Raw genomic sequence first — 20,145 nt, 5'->3', positions numbered from 1 at the left:
TAACCCTCTCAGTGCGATGACGTCCTCTCTTTATGGAAATTTGGCTAATAATAATAATAATAATAATAATAATAATAACATCTGCATCCATTTTACAAGGGGGTCCATAATTCAAAATGCTTCGTCCTATGTTTCTGAACGCTAAAGTTATGAATGGCGCACTTTTTTGGAGTAGTGTACCATGTGAAATACTGATATATCAAAATGCAAAGTTTGGAAAGGGGCTTTTTTGAGGGGTGGGCGGGGAGGGTGTACAGTACTGTGTGAAGTATATCATGTCCCTAAGTGACGTAATTACAGAAATCGGTAATTTTCAATAGTTACGAATTTTAATTGTGAATAAAGTAGGCACACAACAGTTTAGACCCTCATATACAAACAATTGCAGTGTGAATAATTCATCCGAACTGAGTTCAGGCGGTCTAGTTCATTTATTTATTTTTCAGATTTTTTTTTTTAATGCATGTCGGGTAAGATGAAAGGACGTGTGGGGCACTCTTGGTTTATTCTCCTCTCACTCACTCACTTAATGACAACCACACCAAACTGGTATTCTTCAGAGTCTGGTCGCACACACAAGAAATGATATACTGTACACGAGATGACTAAAACAACTTTTTTGAGGAGAATCCCTTTACACCAGGGCTAGTCAACTGGCGGCCCGCGGGCCAAATCCGGCCCTTGAGTCGGTTCTGTTTGGCCCTTTGACCGCCTCAAGATTGAAAATTTACAAATAAACAAGCATGAAAGAGTTATGCGTTTTTCTTTTTATTCATGTATTTTGGGGAAAATGTAAAGGCAAATAATATATGAATTTTTCGAATCTTTCTAAGTGTTTAGACAGAGGGAAAAATATAGAGGTAAAATAATGACTGACCCTCTTGTTTATCTGAGTTTCATAATTCGGCCCAACTTCTAGGGTAGCTGAATAGCCCTGCTTTACACTGTAACTATATCTCTCTACCTACTGTACATCCAGCTTTGCCAGTGTCACTCGGCACAGCAAAACACTGTTATTCACTAAAGGACTCCTCCTCACAAACGTACTTCAATCATGTTGTTGACATTCCTCCCTCCACCGGACAACATATAAAAGAAAATGAATCCATCAGCAGAGATAAGTGAAATTTGTATCATATTTTGTCTAACAACAAAAACTATGTTGTGCTTGGAGCAACCCAGCATAGGGGAATACAATTACCCCAAAGCAGCCCACCATGCCAAAACAAAGCAAGAACGACATCTCAGGTAATGTACCGGCGGAGAAGTAACAACTCTGTCTTTTACTGCAACAAACGAAAGACGATTCTCTACGACACACAGAAACCCATGGCAGCCATTGGGTTACCATGACATATGAAGGAATAAATTGGCAAGGAAGGGATGCTTGACCACATACTACATCAACAACAACGTATTCTTAGTGAGGGAGAAGTGGGGTTGGTAGAAGTAAAATAGTAATACTAATTATCGTTGTACTGGAAGGGTTACACTGACATGGAAAACAATAGTGAAGTAGATATGTGATTGGGAGGTTCCTATGTTAATGAGAGAGAGAGAGAGAGAGAGAGAGAGAGAGAGAGAGAGAGAGAGAGAGAGAGAGAGAGAGAGAATTTCTATTTATCTACGGCCAGACGCTAACTGTTTTGTTGGCATCACTTACGTTTATCCTCTTACGCGTCATTCGTATTTTTGTTGCCTCTTCTAATCGTCACTTTTTTTTTTTTTTTACACTATCTTGTCTTACGTTTTTATCTCTTATCTGTATTTTATTTCCTACGTTAAATAACACAGGGAAGTCAAGTCGTGCCAGGGAGCGTTCAAAGTCAATGAAACAACGATCCTAGGTGACAAGGAGGTGGGGGGGAGGTTGGAGGCGACCTGGTTAGCAAAGAGTAATTGGCCCGGCAGACTCCACTAACTACGGCTCCTGAGAACTCGTTGGCGGCACCCTAACGAGAAATAACGAGCGGCCGATGGGAGTTAGGGCGGCATAACTCGACCCGTGATGTTCTCCCCGGCTGAAGAACAGGCGGGGTGTTATGTTCGTTATGGAGGATTTGTTCTGCTTATTAAAGTCAAGATGAGATGAGGGAAGACGAGGAGGAAGGGAGGTGTCTGTGGGTGAAAGTGGGAGAATACTGGGAGAGTGAAAGACACCTAACAGATGAGTAAGAGAAGAGCGAGAAAGTTGAGTAAAAGAATATGAGTGAGAATGGAAGACACACGACAGGAAAACATTATTTTTAGAGAATTCCAGGCCTATCAAAGCAGAATCTCAACAAAGAAAACTAAATCAGTAGATACTCTTGTTCATAAACCTTGGCCTAATACTACAATTTTTCCTTTTAAAATGCTGACTTGTAACAGATTACACTAGCATATGGTGCCGTCACGAAGAAGTGCCTATGGAAAGGATGTAGAGCAGTAGCGTTATCTTTGGCTGTCATTGAGCTTAGGAAAACAAGCTACAAAAGAATAAAAACCTGAGCCACATTAAGGTGAGGGAACTGTAGTGGAAGAAAGAACAACATAGAGAAGGAGTTGCAGTGGAAGCATTATGGCGAGAGACAGGGAGAGAGAGAATTACGGGTGTTACGTTCGTTATGGTGGGATTGTTTCTTCTTACAAAAGTTGTGGGGGGTGGGAGTGTGAGAGGTGGGGCGGCGGGGGATGGAAAATTTGCAGGAAATTAAAGCATGTGGTGCTTATGGAATTGTTGAAAAGAACAGGAGACGAGAAAGAGGAAAAGAGAAAAGAGGGGAGGGGAGGGGAGGGGAGGGGAGGGGAGGGGAGGGGAGGGGAGGGGAGGGGTGAGAAGAGAAGAGACGAGAAGACGTACGAGAAGAGATGAGAAGAGAAGGAAAAAGAGAACAGAAAAGTAGAGGAGGGGAAGGGAATGGGAGCTGGAGACAGTAGAGTAAGGAGCGGAGGAGACGAAATAAAATATTGGAAGCAAAAAGGAGCAAATAAATAGATCTTCAATAAAGAACAATATCCAACAGGGAAGAAGAGATGAGAAGTCTTTACAAGAGAAGACTGTAGGAGCAAATAAATAAAAAATAAAAGACAAGAAAAGAAAGAACAAAATACAGCAGAAAAAGAAAAAAAATAGTAGAAATTGGTACTCAGCAAAAGAAGAGTTAGAGGAAAACAGAACATCAAAAACGAACAATATTGAAACGAGAAAAGTAGAAACGACCCCAATATAATCGACAGAGGAAAAGAGGAACTATCTGGAAAAGAGAAGACGATGGTAAGAAAGATTAAAGTTAAATGCATGCAAGACACTGACGAACAGGCGTGTCAGGGAATAGACAGGCAGGCTGGGAGAAGGAGACGGAGAGCTGTGGAGAGAGAGAAAAAAAAGTGGAAAGTGGGGGAAGATTACGAAAAGGAGAGAGAGAGAGAGAGAGATGAGGTACTACAAAGGAAAAGTAGACAGATCTATTACGTCCTCGAAGGTTTGTTGTCCAGTAACCTATGACAGTGATACCTACGGTACAACATTAAGATATGGATAACGAAGAAAAATTGTCACACACACACACACACACACACACACACACACACACACACATATATATATATATATATATATATATGGACAGATAAATAGGCAGATTGATACAGATAGATAGATAGATAATATAACAATATAGATGAGAATGTTAGTCTGTCTATTTAGCCTGTTGAAATCGACGAAGAAGCATATGGAACTCCCTGAACAGCTCTAACATATGTAAGTTTTTATGACGAATTTAAATGTGCAAAATACAGTTGCTGAAGAGGTACCCCTGACTGTCAAATTTAGAACTAATAAGAAATTGTCACGTCAATATTCTAGGAACACTCTAGCCAATGACCACTTTTTTTATAACCACATCATTATTATTTACAAAGGGTCGGATGGGTGGACGATTGGTGGGATGAGCGAAGCAGGTGGGCTGGGTGAGAATGGTTGGCAGGTTGGTGGGTGGGAAGTGGGACAAGAGGTCCATGGTACTGTAGCAATAAGTCCACAGAGAATATACCCTTTAGGAAATTGGTCCAAGGAGAAGCACAGGTTCAAGGGGTTAAATGGGAGCCCAGGGGTCTTCTCCCACAGGGAAAGGGGCCATCCGGGGTGACAGGGTCCTAAGAAATGCCTGTATGCACGATCACAGGGTTTTACCGGGGCAACGCCGGGTATCGCTGCTATTTATCTATATATGAAAGCAACAATAACTGCACGATGCAGCTGTAATGTGCTTGTCTCCTCCTTGATCTGCACAGAGGAAAGACTAATGTAATTTTTTATTCCTTAACGTGGGCGTGTTAAGCTAAGGATTAGAACCTAGGTACTTGTTCAAGTGTTATTTAAAGGTTTGTTTTGTATCACAGGTGTGTATTCCTCCCCTATAACAAAGGGAATGCAGCACCCATCTAGTTTCACGGTTTCACCTCTTTAAGAGTTCGTAGGTATTCCTAGTTCTACATGCACACAACTGGTCAACTCTGTACTGTCTTCCTCAGTCTTTATTTTGTTTTTGACTTCCAATCCTTTAAAAGAAATGTTATCTGGCACCTCGAAAGGAACGAATCTTTATTTCGGTTTTACACTTCAAAATTTCTTTGGAACTGACTATTTCCTGAGCTCCTAGCTTTTCATTCTCTCTCTCTCGCTCTCCCTCCCTCCCTCCCTCTCTCTCTCTCTCTCTCTCTCCTACAGCATAAATATCAAACCCAGTGCTTCCCGTAGGTCCTTCCCCTCTCCCTCCCCTACCCCAGCTTCTCAGTCCTCATACCTTCACCCTAAGATCCCATCGTCTCCCCACCTACACAAACATTCCCACTACCTCCCTCACTAAATGTACCCCTCTCCATCAACCCACCCAAACCCTCACTACAAAAACTAACTAACAAACTAATCAAATAAGGATAAATAACCCGAAATAACATAAACTTAATCGAAGCTCCCAATCACCTAATCACCACCACATAGGCGCAGCGGCAGGCTAATTATTCGTAATTCAATACTCATTATATCCACTTTTCCAATCCTAACTATATTAAAACTATTTAATGATGGTGGGGTGATTATGGGATTTTTAATGGGCGTGGTAATTGTGTGTGTGTGTGTGTGTGTGTGTGTGTGTGTGTGTGTGTGTGTGTGTGTGTGTGTGTGTGTGTGTGTGTGTGTGTGTGTGTGTGTGTGTGTGTGTGTGTGTGTGTGTGTGTGTGTGTGTGTGTGTGTGTGTGTGTGATGTTATACAATGTAGTACAATAAACTGTCTTGTAATCCATTGTAGTGCAGTGTACTGTAGTGAAGCGTAGTTAAGTGTTGTGTAATGTAGTGTAGTTAAGTGTTGTGTTGTGTAATGTAGACCACTGATATAACACAGCGTCATGTACACTAGTGTTGTGTAATCTAATGAGACTGGAATATGGTGTAGTGCGATGCGGTTTACTGAAGAGCAGTGCAGTGTGGCTTAGTGCAGTGAAGTGCAAGTGAACAGTGTTGTAATGTACCGCAGTGTAAGTAAGGCGAGCACAGAGTAACTAGACTATTGTAGTGTAGTGTAGTGTAGTGTAATGGGCCTGTAGTGCAGTGTAGTGTAGTGTAGTGTAGTGTAGTGTAGTGTAGTGCTGTGTTGTGTAATGGAACAGTAGTGGTGTAGTGTAGTGTAGTGTAGTGTAGTGTAGTGTAGTGTAGTGCAGTGCAGTGCAGTGCAGTGTAGTGTAGTGTAGTGTAGTGTAGTGTAGTGCTGTGTTGTGTAATGGAACAGTAGTGGTGTGGTGTAGTGTAGTGTAGTGTAGTGTAGTGTAGTGTAGTGCTGTGTTGTGTAATGGAACAGTAGTGGTGTAGTGTAGTGTAGTGTAGTGTAGTGTAGTGTAGTGTACTGTAGTGTAGTGTAGTGCAGTGCAGTGTAGTGTAGTGTAGTGTAGTGTAGTGTAGTGCAATGCAGTGTAGTGTAGTGTAGTGTAGTGTAGTGTAGTGTAGTGCTGTGTTGTGTAATGGAACAGTAGTGGTGTAGTGTAGTGTAGTGTAGTGTAGTGTAGTGTAGTGTAGTGCTGTGCAGTGTAGTGTAGTGTAGTGTAGTGTATTGTAGTGTATTGTAACAGAACAGCAGTGTAGTGTAGTGTAGTGTAGTGTAGTGTAGTGTAGTGTAGTGTAGTGTTGTGCTGAGTAATGGAACAGTGGTGTAGTGTAGTGTAGTGTAGTGTAGTGTAGTGTAATGGAACAGTAGTGTAGTGTAGTGTAGTGTAATGTGTTGTGTAATGGACCTGCAGTGTAGTGTGGTGTTGTGCCAGCACGTGATAATGGTGACATACAGGGTCGGAACAGGGAGAAGTGGCATTATATTCTCCACAACTTAGCAGGCTGTATGGCACCCCTTCATTACTAATTCATTTACGTAACTGGTAAGTAAATATATAGTTTTGTATGTTACTTTTGCAACGTACTTCGATAACAAAAAAAAAAAAAAAAATACAACAGGTGAAATTATACAAATCAGTTGTTATGAAAGACGGAAAAAAAAATAACTCAAGTGTACCGACTTACACTCTTTGTATCATTTATGCAACCACCTTCAAGGCTCCTACGACAAGGGAGGGGAGGAAAAGTGTGAAGAGGAGATGAGCAGGGGAGGGAAAGTGGAAAGAGGAGGAGGAGGAGGAGGAGGAGGAGGAGGACAGAGAGAGAGAGAGAGAGAGAGAGAGAGAGAGAGAGAGAGGAGGGGGGGAAGAGAAGCAAAGGATAAGGGAAATGGAAAGGAGGGGGAAAGATCAAAGAGCCTTCCTGGAACTCTCTGTGGTAGAAAAGTAACTAAATCTGACACACACACACACACACACACACACACACACACACACACATACAATACTTAAAGAAAAGGTGTGTGTACCAAAGGTGAGAGCAGTGTGTGATGGTAATGCGGACATAAGTGATGCGTGCAGGAGGTGGCAGCTTTTACGTAGGGCAAACCAGGCCACAAAATGGAACAAGCTGCTCCGCCTTCCCTGCCGTAACACACCCTTCCTTGGCCATGTGTCCAGCCAAGGAAAGAAGGTTATCAACAGAAACACCTCACGTCCAGAGCGAAGCCTACTTGGATACTGCTGTGAAAATGGTAAAGCCAACCCATAACAAGAATAAGACTGCTATTCTAAAGTTATTCAACACACTTTGCCAACTTTTACACTGTTTCCTTCACTTTTAAGGCATACCCGCCACTCTCCTCAATATCGTATCATATCAGAGATCGATGTTTGGCCAAGAAACACACTAATCATCTCTCAGGTAGGAAATATGAGCTACCATGGAGAGAAAGCAATAGAGTTAATTAGTAAGTGATGATACTCCCCAATTAAACCTGACTTAACCTCATTATCCCCATCATACCTAACAATAATGCAAGCTAAAAAACGAATAAATTCTCGGCCGTTTCTTTGCTGGCTTGCGAGCTGCCCAACTTCGCTAAACACAATAGTATAAAGGACGCACACTAACAGAAGCATGAGAGGAGATTAGGTATTTGCATGGGTCGGAATACACAGACGTACACAGTATTAAAGCGCGCGCGCGCACACACGCACGCACGCACGCACGCACGCACGCACACACACACACACACACACACACACACACACACACACACACACACACACGACTCTCTCTCTCTCTAGTAATGACCCTTGTTGTTAGGATGTTAGGTCTATTTCTCACCCCTTTCTCTCTCTCTCTCTAGCAATGACCTATCCTGTTACGGCTATGTCAATTTCCTACTCTCTCTCTCTCTAGCAGTGACCTTTCCTGTTACGGAGTCTATTTCCTACTCTCTCTCTCTCTCTCTAGCAATGACCTTTCCTGTTACGGTGTCTATTTCCTACTCTCTCTCTCTTCTCTCTCTCTCTCTCTCTAGCAATGACCTTTCCTCTTAGGGTGTCATGTCTATTTCCTACACACTGTCTCTCAATAACCTTTGATATTACGTTCTTCGGCTTATTTCTCATTCTCCATCACACACACACACACACACACACACACACACACACACACACACACACACACACATACACACACGCACAGGCACACGCGCGCGCACGCAGCATGTTCATCTCGCTGCAAACACCTTTGCATTGCTCTCCACCAACAACACTTGGAATCCACAGGGAGTCAGGTGTACCACCTTTTGTGCCATCAGGCTAATTCAGTTGTCCAGGGCGGGGCTAATTGTTACAATTTTCTTGGTTCCCTCCTACACTGCTACCTCCAATGCCCTCCTTACGACCTCCTCTAATGGACTACCTCCTTCATGGCCTCCTCCAGTGCCCTCCTTTTGACCTACCCTAATGGACCACCTCCTTCACTTTGTCTTAACTGCATTCTCTTTATCCTCATCCTATCTCGATCTCACGTTCTATCTTTTTTTTTTTTTTTTTTTCGGGGGGAGGGGGGGGGGGCGGACTCGCTTGCCCCAGAACATGTAATCGTCAAGAGGAAATGAGACTCAGAGGTCCGTCCAACGTTCAGACTCGAGTACTGAAGCAGCTCTAACCCGGTGCTTCGTTTCGTCTTGTCGATCACATGTTCGGGGGGCGAGTATGTCCGGGTCCTTAGGTGTCGGAGGTGACTTAAACTCTCTCTCTCCCCCTCTCTCTGTCTCTCATTAATGGAATCGTTCGTTCAATCAATCTTCATCTGACTCTCATTGTATCGCACTCTCTCGATTTCCACGCCTTTTTTCCTCCTCCGACAACTTCTTCCAGAAAAATTCCTGCTGGTGAAAATCTCTCTCTCTCTCTCTCTCTCTCTCTCTCTCTTTAATGGACTCCCTCGTTCATTCAATCTTCATTTGACTCATTTTATCGTGCCCTCTCGATTTCCACGCTGTCTGTTCTTCCTCAAGCAACTTCTTTTTCTAGAACGACTCCTGATTCCTGCTAGTGACAAATTCGCTCTCTCTCTCTATCTCTCTCTCTCTCCCTAGTTTCATCCTGTCTTTCCCCTTGCTTTCACCAACCCTTTCCTTTTCCCAAGTCTTTATCAACCCCCGTCTACCCTCCTTCAACCCATTCCCTCCACTTCTTTCACCTTTTTCCTCCGCCAGCATCCTCCTCTTACCCCTTCCCCTCCACCTACCCCTCAAGGCCCCACCTCTTGTCCATTCACCCACCCTTTGCTGCACATGCCATGGCAACATCATCTCGTCCCTGCAGTCACTTTTCGATTATTTTCTCCTTCTTTACCTTTTCTTATGCAATACCTGATCCTCCCCCTCCTACCCTTTGGCTGTACTGGTGCTGCTGATTATATATATATATATATATATATATATATATATATATAGATATATATATATATATATATATATATATATATATATATATATATATCTTTGGGAAGAGAAGAGGCCTCGGTAAGTGTAAAGAAATGATTAATAAAAACGCTAAACATACTTGGGCAAAATATCGTCCGGCGGCAGGAAGAATAAAATAAAAAGACGACATCCACGAGACGAATAAGATAAGTGATAAACATACGTCTTGATATCTACAGTACGGGTAAGTAAATCGACGAGCACTGACCCTTGATATAATTCAGGCTACTCAATCCACCTCCATCCCCCCCCCCTCCTCTCTCTCTCTCTCTCTCTCTCTCTCTCTCTCACTTAACTCAGTCTTTTTTTTGCACCAGTCTGCCCTCTCTACTTTATCTCTTTCCTTACTCACTCCATCCACAAACACGCTTACCTTTAAGTTTAACCCTCCCGCGCACCAAACATCTCTCTCGTCCCCCCTCTACTCTCACTCCTGCCACAACCCTTACTCTGTACTTCCACAGTCAAAAAAAAAAAATTTACGGTCCTTTATAATGCCTGAACATACTGTTATATAATCCCCCCCCCTCTCTCTCTCTCTCTCTTTCTGTGTGTGTGTGTGTGTGTGTGTGTGTGTGTGTGTGTGTGTGTGTGTGTGTGTGTGTGTGTGTGTGTGTGTGTGTGTGTGTGTGTGTGTGTGTGTGTGTTAGAATGCAATTAGTCTTTATTCTTCTTTTCCTTCCTTTTTCAGTTTGTTATACACCAATTTCCTTTAAGCTCCCTAAATTTACAAGGGCGTTCATTTAGTTCCTCATTATGTTCACGTGAATTACAGCCTCGTCCTCCTCCTCCTCCACTAAACTGCCTTTTTCATCATCATCATCGTCTTCATTTTCATCATCATCATCATCATTTTTTTTCTTGTATGGTAAAGTCCTTCGTTTTACAGCCATCCCGTTCCTCCCCTCTTAATATCATCATTGTCCTCCTCCCTCCTACTTCCCATCCACTTCTGTCTGTTATTCCCCTCTCCCCTTTAACAAGCCAAGCCTTCTTATTACCTAACCCTCTGCCCTCCTTCCCTCTTCCTTCACTTACAATTAAACCTTATTTGACATTTATTACCCGAGGAGGAGGAGGAATACAAAGGCTTGTTAATGGAGGAGGAGGAGGAGGAGGATTAAAATGAAGCTGAAAATGTGAACGATGGAAAAGAAGTAGTGGATGAGAAAAACAAAGATGAGGATGAGGAAAAACAGGAAGCGCAGGGAGAGGAGGAAGGGGAGGTGGTGGTAATGAAAATGAGGAACATGGGGATGAAGATAAGATGATGACGATGAGAAGGCAGTGGAAGAGGAAGTAAAGATTTGAAAGCAGATGACTATGAGAGAAAAGAAGAAAAGAAGAAAAAATGAGAAGTTAACAGGAAAAACGAAAAAGGGAAAGAGGAAAAGAGGAGAAAGTGAAGAAGAAATTAGATATGAGAAATAGTAAGAGAACAAAAGAAAACTGGGAAAGGGAAAGTGGGAGAAAGAAACCAAGGATAATAATAGACGTTGACAATAGAGTAGATACTGATGGTGTTCTTTGGGAGTTTGATTACACGATATTATAGAAAGGCGATAGACTTCCCCTTCCGCTAGTGGGATGAAAAGTTATATTTGAAAAAAAGTAAGGGGAAAGAGGAGAGAAACGGCAGAGAAGACGAGAGGGAGAGGAGACGAGAGGAGAGAACTGACCACAAGAAAAAAGAGAGAAGTCAAGAAAAATGTGAAAAGAATAAAACTCCACAGTAAAGACTATACTGTGTGTGTGTGTGTGTGTGTGTGTGTGTGTGTGTGTGTGTGTGTGTGTGTGTGTGTGTGTGTGTGTGTGTGTGTGTGTGTGTGTGTGTGTGTGTGTGTGTGTGTGTGTGTGTGTGTGTGTGTGTGTGTGTGTGTGTGTGTGTGTGTGTGTGTGTGTGTGTGTGTGTGTGTGTGTGTGTGTGTGTGTGTGTGTGTGTGTGTGTGTGTGTGTGTGTGTGTGTGTGTGTGTGTGTGTGTGTGTGTGTGTGTGTGTGTGTGTGTGTGTGTGTGTGTGTGTGTGTGTGTGTGTGTGTGTGTGTGTGTGTGTGTGTGTGTGTGTGTGTGTGTGTGTGTGTGTGTGTGTGTGTGTGTGTGTGTGTGTGTGTGTGTGTGTGTGTGATATTCTTCCTCCATGTCTCGGGCCAGATACAGTATTATTGATGCTAGTCTTGACAGAGTGCCACTGGCTTCAAGCCAAGTGGTAGCAATAACGTGTATCACTATTCTATGTGCCGATAAAGGAGACGGAGTGGAGAAGAGAAGAATGAAAAGAGAAAAGAAATGGGAAGGGAAGGGAAGGGAAGACAAGAGATGCAGCGATGAAAATGAATATTCCGTACTGAAGATGGAGAGAGAACAAGTGGAGATGTGGTGGAAGGGGGAGAAAAGAAACTAAAAGCCAGTATGAACAGGTGGTTTTCCCGGTTAGTTTCTCAGTTCAGACACTACTGTTTCTTGTGCTAAAGCGTCACTCGCACTGGAGGTTGGTGCACACATAACTGAATGTCACTTGTACACTAAGTAGCCGTAATGGAGGAGAGAATAGAAAAGTGGAATAAAAACTAAAAGAGAGGAGACAAGCGAACACGAGAAATGGAAGGATGGGAAGAGAAGAGAATCGAGGGAAGAAACGAGAAGAGAAGGAAAAAGAGGGGGGTGAAGGAAGAAGGGAGGAAAAGATTATGAAAGAGAAGACAAGAATGTGATGTAAGTGTTGTTGTTTTTCTTCGGCAACTCAAGACAGTGGCCAGTGGTCTGGCCTCGGCTGAGTGCATACAGTACATCATAAGCTAACCTATAAGAGAGAGAGAGAGAGAGAGAGAGTAAACCACAAAGGAAGAGAAAAGAGGGGCACAAAAGAAGAGATGCAGAAAAAAAAGTAGAACAGAAAAAAACAGAGGGAAAATATTTTGACTGACAGAAGAGAGCGGAAGAGAGGAAAGCAGAGAAAAGAAAAGAATACAGGAAAAACCGTATTCGTAATCAGTTTCTTAATTCCAGGAAATATTCATGGAAATTATTTTGTATCCCACCAGTTGCGCTGCGAATGACGAGGGAGAGACTGACAGGGAAAGTGTAAGTAAGGTGATGGGAGAGAGAGGGAGGAATGGGGGTGAAGAGACATATACACGAGAGTGGTGTGAGATAAGCGAGGGCAGCCTGATGGCGGAGGACTGGGAACCCTGGAGGGCAATTTCTTCGTGGCCACCTCCTTCGGGATACATAATATAGTAGGTGAGCAGATAAGTACGAAATGTCCCTTGAAAAAAAAAAAGTGTCTTGTGGTACCAACTCCTATAAAATGGCCCTAGTAGAGAATGTTACTGATGCAGCGCAGTTCCTCAAATTTAAGCAAGGATCAGAAACCCCTACCAGCTTAGTTGATGGCTAAGTATGATCAGGTTGGACGATTCATTTGACCATGACTAAGGAGATTCATTCTTCCCTGATAAAACAATAGGGGGTAATCGATTATCATCTCACCACAACTTAGTAATCAAGAAAATGTTCCAGTTCCGTTAGATGAAGGCAAACCGACTATTGTGGTGACAGACTGACCCTCCAACTGTGGCGTGGAAGAAATACTGTATTAATATTACACTGACATAATCACATGTTTACTTCATAGAGGCACTGATATTACATAGTGGGGGAAGGGAGGGGTGGGACGACAGGGAGGGGTGGGACGACGGGGAGGGGAGGGGAGAGGTGGAAAGAGGGGCAACAAGAGAGAAGATGTTTGAGAAGGAAAGGGACAGGATGAGACGGGAAACTGGAGGAAAAGAAAGAAATTGGTGGAAAAAAGCAAGAAAATTAAGTATATGACAAGGAAAACGCGAAGGAAAGTAGAACAAAAATAAAACTGAGATAGTTACATGAGGAGAGAGAGAGAGAGAGAGAGAGAGAGAGAGAGAGAGAGAGTGTGTGTGTGTGTGTGTGTGTGTGTGTGTGTGTGTGTGTGTGTGTGTGTGTGTGTGTGTGTGTGTGTGTGTCACGTAGGGCCATAAGCACGTCTCCAGCAACCATAAGGGGACACACGGACACCTAAAACACACACAACACAGTTCTCTCTCTCTCTCTCTCTCTCTCTCTGACAGGCAACATAACATTCCATGTATCTGTGTAAAATCTGCGTTTTTATTTACATCTAATTACACATTCCAGTTCTCTCTCTCTCTCTCTCTCTCTTTTGAAGTCAAGTGCGTTAACCCAGGGAGGGGAGTAAACAGCAAGACCTAAGGGCAGGGGAGGGAGGGAGGGACGGAAGAACTTTGGGTATGATGAGGAAGGAAAACTGCAGAGAGAGGTGCAAGAAAGGAGACATATCTGGGGAGGAATATGAGGAAGAAACAGAAGGCAAACAGCGACTGGAAAGGATGGGGAGAATGGAGGTAAGAAATGGGGGCGAAAATGAGAGCCAACAGGGGAAAGCAGGAGAGAAAGAAAAGAGAAGGAATTAAGTGAGAAAGACACAAGAGAACACAGGAGTCATAACCCAGGATAGGAACTGTGAAATTGGAAGGGAGAGTAACATCTGGACAGAGGAAAGAGAAAAGGCTACAAGGGAAGAAAGGGCGAAGAATGGGACCAAAAATGACAGGTCAAGCAGAGGAAGAAATGACGAGATTAATGACGTGAGGATATGGAGACATGAATAAGTAAGTGAGCAGAGGTTTAGAAGATTGGGCACATGGAAAGAGTATGAAGGTACAGACCCAGCGCGGAAATAAGCAAATATCAGAATAAGCGAGAGTACAAATAAAAAAACGTTTCAACGAAAACGTCAGTGGCACATACGGGCAAAATAGTAAGTAATGATAACAGGAGGACTGTTGACCCATGACGAGTTTATCTGTTGAAAAAAAGACAAAGTCTACTAAGATCTAAACAACGTCATCCGGTTAAACCGGCATGAAAAAGACAGAAAAAACACCATGAATGCTATACAGATCAATCATGGACATTTTTATAACAGAGGCAGAAGAAGATTAGCTATGCACTGTGGTGATGGATTTTTAAGTTTTTGGTGCACTCCTCTTCAACATAGTAAAATCGTCGGCAGTAAGGTGATCTAAGCAACAAGCATGGACATTTTTATATGAGAGGCAGAAAAAGAATAACTATGACCTAAGGTGATGGATTTTAAAGGTCTTGGTGCATTGCGATCCACTTCAACACCGTAAAATCGTCAGTAGTAAGCTGAAACAAAAGGCGAAATTATGTAACTGGCCGCAAGAGGGTTCAAAGAGTTATTTACAACCCTTGCCCACCAGGATTCCTCCCTAAACTGAATAAACAACGTCGGTCAGTAGAAAGAATGGGATAAAAGACGTAATCACAATGTAAAAGTAAAAATAAAAAATATAATAATCCTTGCACTATCTTCCCCACGCTGAGTAAAACTGTCTGGAAGCAGAAAGAATAAAAGATGTACCGTTCTTACGTTATCTTCTCATACAACTCTCTTCCTCACACAGTTGTTAATCCTTCCACGATGATGACAGATTTTCTCGTTTATGTAAACCACCAGATGACTTTATTAAGTTTAAGACCTATTGCATTGAAGGGACTAAAAACACATCCTTTGAAATTCCTTCAGTGCGAGATCATTATTAAGCCGAGTGAAATCGTCGCCATGGGAACAGTCTAATGATTTGGATTTTTTTTATAAGTCTTTATTGATCTTCTAAATCTGTAATAGCCACCGTGACCGATATCCCCCCCCCCCCCGCCAGGAAGACATACTATATTTCTAGGAACCCACGAGGAAAAAATGGAACATTAAAGGCCACAGTAAGTTTCTGAAAAGGCCACCCAAATTTACCTCCCTGGCGTTTGATCAGTTTTCATAATCCTAACATTTCATTCTCTGTGCTGATTTCAGTAGTACAAATTTTGAAAATTATTACATTTTACAATACATATTTCACTGAAAAAAAAAAAAAACATTATATATGTATTAAATTAAACTTTATATTATAATAGAAGTTCCGAGGGGGTCACTGAAGTAAAATGGGATCGGAGAGGGGCCATGAACCGAAAAAGGATGAGAAACCCTATTGTAAATGACCCACAAACATATCAAACAAACCTTATGAACAAGTTTCAGTACAGACGATTCAACATTAATGTCTATGAGGTGGTGTGAAGGTATGTAACGCTATATGTTGTGTAGGACTGTCTAGCCTCAGGGAAAGGACTGCATAGATCAGAACCAGAACTTGTTTTTTTTTTTTTTTTTTTTTTTATGTGTCCGACTCTGGGCATAGGCTTCACAGCCTGCTATCAAGGCCCAGCAGTCCTCCTACATACCATACACCTCTACATGTCACCACTTCGGCGCTAACACCCACCGTCCATATTGAATACATGCTAGGGCTGTCTCATAAAGGACTGGTGTATTGGTATTAGCGGGGGTATTTTTACGACATGTCGGCGGGTCTTCTGGTAGGTGGGAGAGTAATACTAAATATCATAAAACCATTTTCCTACATATGGAGAATATGTGGCCAATGCTCACCAAATAAAAAATCATAAAAGTCGGTAAGGAAAACAGAATAATATTCAAATAAAATGTGAAGTAAAAAAAGAAAAAAAAGGGGAGAAAAACAAACACGAGTAAAATTGGAGGCGAAAAGCGGCCAAACACAAAAAACTCTACTGGGAGAGATAAATTACACAGTAATGGCGAGGGGGAGGAGGAGGAAAGGCAATTGGTGAGTGAGAGAGAGAGAGAGAGAGAGAGAGAGAGAGAGAGAGAGAGAGAGAGAGAGAGAGAGAGAGAGAGAGAGAGAGAGAGAGAGAGACATTTGGGGAAACACGATGTGGAACAAGGACTTCAAAGGATGGCAAACCGCGAATAGCAAGAAGCCAGACCTATTTCTCTTTTCAGGGTCGTTATGATATAAAACATGACTACCATATTTGTCGTATGTGTCGAAGACAAAGATGGCAGCGTAAGATGGCTCCCTCACCCACCAACAGCAGGCAGGAATAAGTGCGAAGGATCACCATGCAACAGGGAAAAGTGTCGTGGAAACCTTATATGAAAGGGTGACTGGAAAATTATATTCTTCTCTGCTTTAGTATTTATGGGAGGAATAAAAGTAAGTGCAAAACGACGCTGCGCTGTATCTGTTGGCTTTCCTCTGTGATCAGGATGAACGAGAAAACTAATCAGAACTTTGCATCACTCAGCCGTGAATGTATTGAGCTGGAGACTAGAAGCGAGACATTTTACTTAAACGACTTTCAATGGTAGTAAAGTGCCACAGTCTGCCACACCGCATAGTAATAAAAACCATCAGGGAAGTGCAAGAATAAAAACACGCCATCGTACTGAAAGGCAATGCAGGAAACGTAAGCGAAGGAGAGTAAATGGAAATGACACACGGACAATAAAAGGAAATGGGGGGAAATGAGGGGCAATGTCAGCCAGACGAGTGCCAGAGAGAAAATGAGCGAGACATACAGAAAGTGAGTGAGTGAGTGAGTGAATGAAGGACAGAGGCAGTGAGAGAGTACCATTAAGCCAGGGTAATGGCCAGCACGTGGGAATGGGCTGAAAGAGAGAGGACAATGAAAGCTAGTGTGAGTGACAGTAAGAGTGAAAAGGACGAGTGGGAGAATGAGAGAAATGGACAATGTGAGCGGTGGAATGAGACGAGAGAATGAGAGAGGAGTAAGGAGAGGAGACGTAAAGGAGAGAGGAGACCATGGGGAGGGAGAAGGAGTAAAGAGTGGGACACGATGGCAAGGGAGTGAGATGAGAACAGAGAGTGAATACACTGGAAGAGGAGGAGAAAGAATGAAAAAAGAGTATGATAGAAGATGTTGGGCAAGAGGGAGGGAATGTGGGTGTGTGTGTGTGTGCGAGGGGGTGCGTGCATGAGAGAGAGAGAGAGAGAGAGAGAGAGAGAGAGAGAGAGAGAGAGAGAGAGAGAGAGAGGGGGGGAGGGGGGTAATGGGTTAGAGGGAGGGGTCGATGAGTGAGTTTATTATATGAATCAGAAAGAGGGAAGGAGCCAGAACTGATCCTTGTGGCATGCCGGCATTAATCGAGTGGATTTTGGAATAGATGTCGCCTACCTTTACACTTATCTTTCTGTCGCTAAGATATGATGAAATCAGAGGAACAAAGGATGATAGGCCATAGCAAAGCAGTTTGGACTGCAGGGAACAATGCCACACTCTATCAAAAGCTTCAGGAATATCAAGGGCTACTGCATGGGTTTTTCCATGCTGGTCAATTGAATGATGGATGGTATGAGTCAGGAGATTGAGTATATCAACGGTGGATCTTTCGCGGCAAATATCATACTGTCTGTCACTAATGAAGTTGTTGGATTCAAGATTTTAACAATGTGTTTATTACTTACAATCTCAAATACTTTACAAAGAGATGTGATGGGTATTGGTCTGTAATCAGAGGGGTCAGGGGAACTTCCATTCTTTGGAAATGGATGGATATTTGCTTCTATCCAAGAATTAGAGAATGAAGAAGTACGTAGGATAGTCTGAATAACATAGCTAGGGCAGAGGCAAGTTCTGGGAAACACTTTTTTGAAGCAATTGGAGGAATTCCATCTGGACCTGGATCTTTGTTGCTTGGTACATTGTTTAGGATGGATCTTTTGTATCTAGTCTGTATCATAAGTGGAGCTATTACTGGAGTCAAGTTCTAGTACAGGGACATTATGTCTGACTTCCTCTAAGGTAGAGTTTCTGGCAAACGTATTGGCAAGGCTGTTCGCTTTACCACGCGGGTCATTTATAGTGTTACCATCAGAAGATTTTAGTGGGGGAATGGGTGATGACTTGTTAAAGTTATTACTGAAAGACCTAAGAGTTGACCAGAATATTCTATTGTCATTAAGATTACTTAATGGTTTGGATGCTTGGCTGTGAGGAGAATTTGATTTAGCGAGATTAATTACTGTTTTTGCATTGTTTCTAGCATTTTACTATTTTTAGTGGTAAACATATAACCAAATGACTCCTGGTAGTGTAGTGGGTTTGGCGCTGCCACAGGATGGGGCCCGTATCTACATCCGAGGGGTAGCTGGAGTTTATTGAACATATAATGCCACTCAGGAACTAGAAAGTATGATCATTGGTCACCCTCGCCTTAAACGTCGGCACTAAACAGCCTATCCCCGGGCCCCTACGCTCCTTACTTTATATAGGAAAATAGCGAGATAATTGTCTATACGTACAGAACCACATAATTATCAAAGCGTAAAAGAATCCAGCCAAATTATCAAGAAATAAAATGAATAATTATCCAAGTGTACAGTCCCTGACAATGTTCCAAAAACAAAAACCCCAAAATTATCCATCTGGTGTCAGGCTAAACCAACCAGCAACTTTTTGGCTTGTGTCGAGTTTGTACGTGAAAAAGTTGAGAATCCGATCATAAATGTGGCTATAAAAGTGCAAAGACACAAAGACCCGGGTGAGAGAGAGAGGTCAGGGTAAGGTCACACAATACACATCATCATACATACAATTCTGTCACTCATACATACACGCACAATCGTACATACATATTCAAAGGTACAGATTCATTTTTCTAGCATACGCTGAAGCTCTTGATTTTGTTTGTGACCCCTCTCTCTCTCTCTCTCTCTCTCTCTCTCTCTCTCTCTCTCTCTCTCTCTCTGTGCAGTTGCCCTTATTTAATTATATGGCCTAGTTTCTCTCTTCTCTATTTAGTGTCTTTCTCCCTTCCACTCACCCTCTCCTTCCCCATTCCTCTTTCTTAATCACTCTAAACCCCGACCCCCCCCCCTCTCTCTCTCTCTCTCTCTCACTTGTGTTCATATAAAAGCCTAACTTTTGGTGTGAATATATCTTTGTTGAGGTGATGGCTTATACTGGACACAGGTAGGATCAAACTCTTACACACTGCATATAAAGTACATACACGAGGTAATCCTTTAAATATTTAGCACTGGCGGCCCAATCTCTTAAAAATACAATAGAATCCATGCAACTTCTCAAATGATCAGTATGCACGATGCAATAATTTATATATTCAGTAGAGTTAAAGCAGTCTCTTAAATTAACAGTATTGGTTGGCAATTTCAAATCTGCATCGTAGTACCTAAAATACACAACACACACGGCATGGAGTACCTCTTAAATATACTGAATAAACTCTCTTCAACCATAAAGTGGCTAAAGACGGTGAAATTTTACAACCACACAGTACATACGCTGCAATCCCTCATAAATATAAGTTGTCCCGTGAGATTTGAGAAGCTTCAGAAGTTATTTTACGGTTTATGTGAAAATGTCATACCGTATCAACATGAGTCCAATTCCCAGCCTTTACAGAGCTACAATTACTTATTATCGTACGGACCAAAATAGTCTCGCTCACAATTAACCTTCGTCATCAATAGCTATTGCTCCGTAACGACTAAGCACTGGATCTAACTGATGTGGCAGTTTTTTAATTCCTGTTACCTCTAGAATAACCACTTGAAGTAAAAAATAAAAAATAAAAATCCCGCAGGACTCCACGTGTATACAGTGTAGACACTCCAATCACCCATATAATACAGTTCAGACGATGCAATCTCTTAAATGATATTACGATACAGACGATGCAATGTCTCAAAAATACACAATACACAAAATAATCTCTCAAACATCCAGTACGTAAGAGGAAATCTCTCCTTGTCTGACAAAGCAACACTACAAAATCTGGCGTGGAATTAAAAGCACAGGCAACGCATACAAGTGGCCTACTCTGTTCACAACTCTGCAGT

The sequence above is a fragment of the Coenobita brevimanus genome, chromosome 26 (genome assembly GCF_032717465.1).
Source record: "Coenobita brevimanus isolate Jiangsu-jjx chromosome 26, ASM3271746v2, whole genome shotgun sequence".
NCBI lineage: Eukaryota > Metazoa > Arthropoda > Malacostraca > Decapoda > Coenobitidae > Coenobita > Coenobita brevimanus.
Note: the sequence above shows the minus strand (reverse complement) of the source record.